The sequence below is a fragment of the Octodon degus genome, unplaced genomic scaffold, assembly GCF_000260255.1.
Source record: "Octodon degus isolate 3935 unplaced genomic scaffold, OctDeg1.0 scaffold00201, whole genome shotgun sequence".
Classification (NCBI taxonomy): Eukaryota; Metazoa; Chordata; class Mammalia; order Rodentia; family Octodontidae; genus Octodon; species Octodon degus.
In genome coordinates this window covers 3,808,830-3,814,337 of record NW_004524777.1, presented here as the reverse complement: position 1 = coordinate 3,814,337, position 5,508 = coordinate 3,808,830, and the positions used below count along the sequence as shown (strand labels likewise).

Below are 5,508 nucleotides of genomic sequence, written 5' to 3'. Positions count from 1 at the left end.
AAAAAAAAAAGAGAATGTTATGGGCTTCAAGGGACTCCCAAAAATTTATATATACTTTTGTCCAGGGAAACTGCCCTTCTTTTTTTCTTTAGAATGAGCCAGACCTTTCTGGGAATATTCATGGGAGCATAAGCTTCTTTAGGAAAGGTTTGTTTTGGCCCATGCTTTGATTACTACAATGTGACTTCTCATACACCACTTAAAATGTCATAGTTTGTGCCTGCATGACCCGCCAAAGACTCATGAGGTCATAGGGCAGTGGGCTTCCCCAGGCAGCTGAATCTAGAGTCTGACTAGTCTAGACTAGTTCATTATCCGGTGCTAGGGTTGGTGATGTAAGCGCTACAACTGCCCTAGGGCAGGTAGCCGGTGTACAATATGAGAGGAAAAGAGGTTTCCCCCAACTCGCTCTTGTTTTTGGTATCTTGCCCCTCTGCCATGCCCCCCTGCCTTGGAACCGGGTGATTATAGACTGAAACCTCCACAAACTGTAAGTGAAATAAACCTTTCCTTCCTTAATTTTAGGTGTATTTTGTCTCAGCAACAAGAAAAGTAACCAAGACAAACAGCCATCTCCAAAAGCAGCATTGGCACACCTATCATCAGTCAAGGGAGGTGCCTAGATGAGGAAGTTGCACAATGGATGTTTCTCAAGGCGTGGTATCTGAAGCAGTGCTATTGGAGAATACCTTTTTAGTCTTTTCAATGAAACTGTTGCTTCCCACAACAAGCTCAGCTTGAGCTAGTGCTTGATGCCTTTTGCCATAAACCTAGAGTAGCTCCCTGTTGTATCACATGGAGTTTCTGGTAGGTTCACCTGGGTGGTCTGTCTGTGGCAGTACTCTGTGGTTTGAGGAAACAGGGTGGAACCTGTGATTAGAGGGCCAACACATACTCTGGGACAAGAGCTCTTAGATTCTAGCTTTGTGGTGGGAAGGTAGGTGGATATCCGAGCCAGGAGATATCCTTCCCTGGTCATGCTATTTGACTCAGTCTATCCTCCGGTTTGTGGCTTGGGGATGATAAATAGTCTGATGTGGACAAGGATGACTTTGAGGACTATCACATGTACAAACTTGAGACATAAAATTGAGGTTTTTTTCTTGATGAGAGAGTGGAATAGATGAAAATCTGAAGCGAATGATGAATCATGCTACCATGGGGAGAACATCCCCTGCCATCTTATGAACCTCATGGCTCTGGGAGGGGGTCAGGGTCAGCACGGCTCACAATGTATGCTTCTCTTGTTAGGAAGAGGTACAATGGTATTAGTGAGACTTCAGTAATGCCAGTGGACTCTGAGATTTATAAACTCCCATAGGTACCACTGTCTTATAAGATGGGGGTGGGATTTTAACCACCAGAAGTCCTGTGAGACACAGCTAGTGTTTGAAATGTGCCTCAGCGGTCTTCTAGGCCTGTATGATTCCTGAGAAGTCTAAGGCATGAGATGACCCTTGTAGTATAGTAGTTAATACCTTGTGTCAGCTTGAGAAGTTAAAAGCTTAACTAAATCAGCTCAGCAATTCCTCACCCTAAGGCATAGAGGCCATACCCTGAGACATGGAGGCCACACCTTAGGGTGACTCATCACTTAAAGGATATAAAAGAAAACTAAGGATGAAGCGGTCCATTCTTTGGAGGAGCTCTGGTCTTCGCAATCAGCTTAGATGTCCTCTCCTGATTTCCAGTGCAGTCTTCAGCTTCTGCCTTGGATTCTTCAGCCCCCTGGTATAGAATCTTCAGCCTTCTATAACAGACCCTTCAGCCTCCTGATAGAGTGTTAACACAAAATGCTGCAGTGAGCTCCAAACCTTAGACTAAATCCTTCAGTCTCCACTGTGCAGATGCCCTTGTTCGCTTCCTCATCCTACTCTGTGGCTGACCATTGTAAACCTATCTTATAATTTCTTATGCATTTGCACATCTTGTGTTACATGTTTCTTTTGTAAAATCCAGAACATATGTGATCTTCTGGGAGGATAGCACTTTCTTTTCTCCATTCCTTTAGATTTTATGAGAGGTTGCTGGGGAGATAGCTCAGTAGAATAAGTGCTTGCCTGACAAACAGAAGGTCCTGAGATCAATCCCCAGTACCACAAAAAACACACAAACAAACAAAAAAGCCACAGAATTAGATTTTATGAGAGGTTGTAGGCCTTATTCTCATGCATCTGGTATAGGAATCTGTCTGGTAACAATGCCTTACCTGTCAGGTACCTCCTCTTTTCTCTTTGGAGCTACAGTGACTCAGGCAGAAGGAACTCACAACTCAACGATGCCTTGGATCAGGCATGGATGTCAAGGCAAAGGACAAATGCTATGAATGTGAGCTAAAGGGGAGCTGCTGTAGGCTGGGATGATTTGGTCTTATTGTTAGTTTGTTCATCACATAACTGAGGCAAGGATTCCAGGCATCTGATGCATCCTTTCAGGTGAGCAGTTCTTGTTCCCATCTTCTAGAACTTGTCTTGGTTACCATCAGCTTCCTAGAAAAAAATAAGCACAAGAGTGAAGATGCTTTGTACCAGGCAATATTCTGGGATTTCATGCAATAAAACAGTTCTCCTACCATCTCAGCTGTGTAGATCACAGAAATAGCCTAGAAAAAAAACAGAGAAAAGAGTTAAAAGCCTCCATAATCTCACCAAGCACAAAAGCCCCAAATGTTCCCTGGATACCTTGAAGAGATGATTGATAGGCCCATACTCGGGAAAAGCATTTTTGGTTTTTAAGGTACATATCGGGTTAGCTTAGAAGTGATGCTGCCAGACATGGCTTTGGGCTTTCCCAGGTTGGAGGCCTTTCATAGGGGTGAGATTTAGAGAGTAAATGGCAATGTGATCCAGCTTCATTACTGCTCTTTGGCCCAAGAGGGCTTGGGAGTTAGTCTACGAGTTATTACAAGAGCCAAAGGGCAGCACTGAGTGTTCAAAAGGTCCAAAGCAATTGCAGGCCTTGGTCTTTTAGGGGAAGATGGGATTGACTCCTTTATAAAGATAGGTATTGGTTTGCTCTCTGCTCTGGTTTTAGGTCTGAGGGCTGGAGCTGAGTTACTGCATAGGCATTAGACCTTGAATACAAATGGATATAGCCCTAGAGCAGCCATCCTATAGATGGTCTCTCTAAACTTCATTTTTTCTCATCTATATAGTGACAACTCTTATAACACCTAATTTTCAGAACTGTTGTGAGGTAAGTAGGACGAAGTAATGATTAGAACAGTGCCTGCCACATAGCAGTGCTCAATAATGTTGTGGCTGCTGTTAATTCCTGATGCCCAAGGGAGGTAAGAAATAAATGCCAAGGGTCAAAAACTCAGGGAAGACAAATGAAGTCACCTTTTCTGAAAAGTAAGAATAAGACTAGAACTGGGAAACAAATTCAGAATAGAAATTTAGGCAGAGCCAAAAGGGGGAGGATAAGAGCTGAAGTGCAAAGATCACCATTACCAGCTGTTCTCCATACACTCCTGAGTGTTCAGGCTGGCCTGAAGGAACAAGGTGCTCAGAGAGAGAGAGCTGGAAGGCTATTTTCTACTTGCTGCCCTCTCACATCCCCAAATGTCTCATAAGTCCAGCTTTGTAAATAACCATCTGAGTTGGCTGGGGTTAATGTCAACAATCTGGAGCTAATTGAAACAGGAAGAGGTTGTTTATAGTTATCATGCTGAGACTACATAATTCTGCCAAACTTATGTTTTCCCATTCTTTTCCTTTACCCAAAGATATGAGATCACAGGGCAAGCAAATGAAAGCATAAGGTATTATCTGTATCCTTCTTGAGTTTCTGAGCCACTCACCTCAGAGTATTGTATCAGTTAAGACAGGTTAAGGTACACCGAGGAACAAACTATCCCCAGAGCTAGTGCCTAAAAGAATAAAGGCTTATTTTGTGTGGGCTGCATGTCCCCTACAGCTCAGCTGAAGCCCTACTCATCATTGTCATCAGGGAACCTAGCTGGCAGAGTCTCCATTTCAACCTATTTCCATTACTGCTGCATTAGAGGGGAGAGACTTCTTTTTTCTTTGGCCAAACCAAGACCATGATCATGTGTAACATCAAAGAAAATGGGAAAGAATGATTCTCTCATGTCTGAAAATAACTGGCAAAGTAGTTTCTATGTATGAGTCTGGTACATCAGTGTATGGATAGTAAAATATCTCAGCACAGCCAGAACTTGTGACTCTTCTTTCTCCTAAGTACTTATATTGACCTGGAAGGTTGTGTTCTGGAGAGATAGCTGGAAGAAGCAGAACTTAAGAAGCAGATAAATTCACTTGATCTGTCAAGATCACTGAGAATGTATGTGACAATATTCTGTGGTCAACCATGAGAATGTATATCGTGGATTTATGATAATTTTAGTCTAACAATCTGGGAAACATAGGACAGAAGTTAGGGGTAATGACTACCCATCATATAGAATGGTTACTCCCATATATATCCACACTATTCTTTTTCTTTTGGTTTTTTGAGACAGGATTTGCTTTGTGGTTCAGGTTCACCCTGAACTCTCTATGTAGTCCAGGCTGGCCTCCAACTTATAACAATCCTCCTGCCTTGGTCTCTCAATTGCCGGGACTGCAGGCATGTACCACCATGCCTGGTCCATACTAACTTTTGTAAGAATTGTCACACAGGGGTAGAGGGCTTACTCAGTAGCAGAGCTTTTGCCTAGCATGAGTGAATAAGTGAGCTCTTGGATTCAATTCCTGGCACCTCAAAAAGAAAAAAAGAATAGTCACCTGAGAGAGAATCTTCTTGATTTATTATGCAGCTATACAATGTCTTTGCATTTAAAGTTTGGAGTTGAAATTGAAACATTTCTTTAAGAGAAGACAAAACAGTGATAATTCCATATACATAGTCAAGAAATCTTGTACTGAATGGTGGTTGTAATGGGATCCTGGAAAAGATGAAATAAGGTAAACAATCCATACCTAAAGGGACTTTTCACTAAATGCTGAGGTTGGGCCAGTTGACCACTATTCCTTGGAATTCCATAGTTTTACCCCAAACCTGTGTAGCACGAAATAATTTAGCTGGTAAACAGTTTTAGAAGGGTTTAACTGGGCTCTTATACAATGAACTGTATTAGTTGTTGGAAGTGGGCAATCTTATCAAATGGGTACCTAGTGGATGTGGCTAGAGGATTACTGGAAGCCCTAACAGTTGTCCAGCATGGCTAGGACTATTACTTGGGCCCTTTCCACCACTGAAATGTGTTTGGTTGAACCTACCCAAGGCCAAGCATGTATCTCCTAGAAGAGGCACGGGGTCTACCATGGGAAAATTGGACTCCTGGCCCTGCTTTTTTTCTCATCCTACTTTCATGCCAGTCCCACTTTGACAGTCCAGGCCATAGTGTATTCCAGAATGTCATATAATTTTATTTTTAGGGAACTAGTCCAGCAGACTTCGTTGAGGCTTAGTCCCAGACTTGTGTTAATAATGAGTACTTTCTTTTTTTTTTAATATTTTATTTTTTTTTAATTTTTTTTTATT

At 42.3% G+C, this 5,508-nt stretch overlaps 1 pseudogene; it reads right to left on the bottom strand.

Annotated features, from left to right (window-relative positions):
* LOC101572505 overlaps nt 1-5,508 on the bottom strand; it is a 26,144-nt pseudogene that overhangs the window by 19,631 nt on the left and 1,005 nt on the right.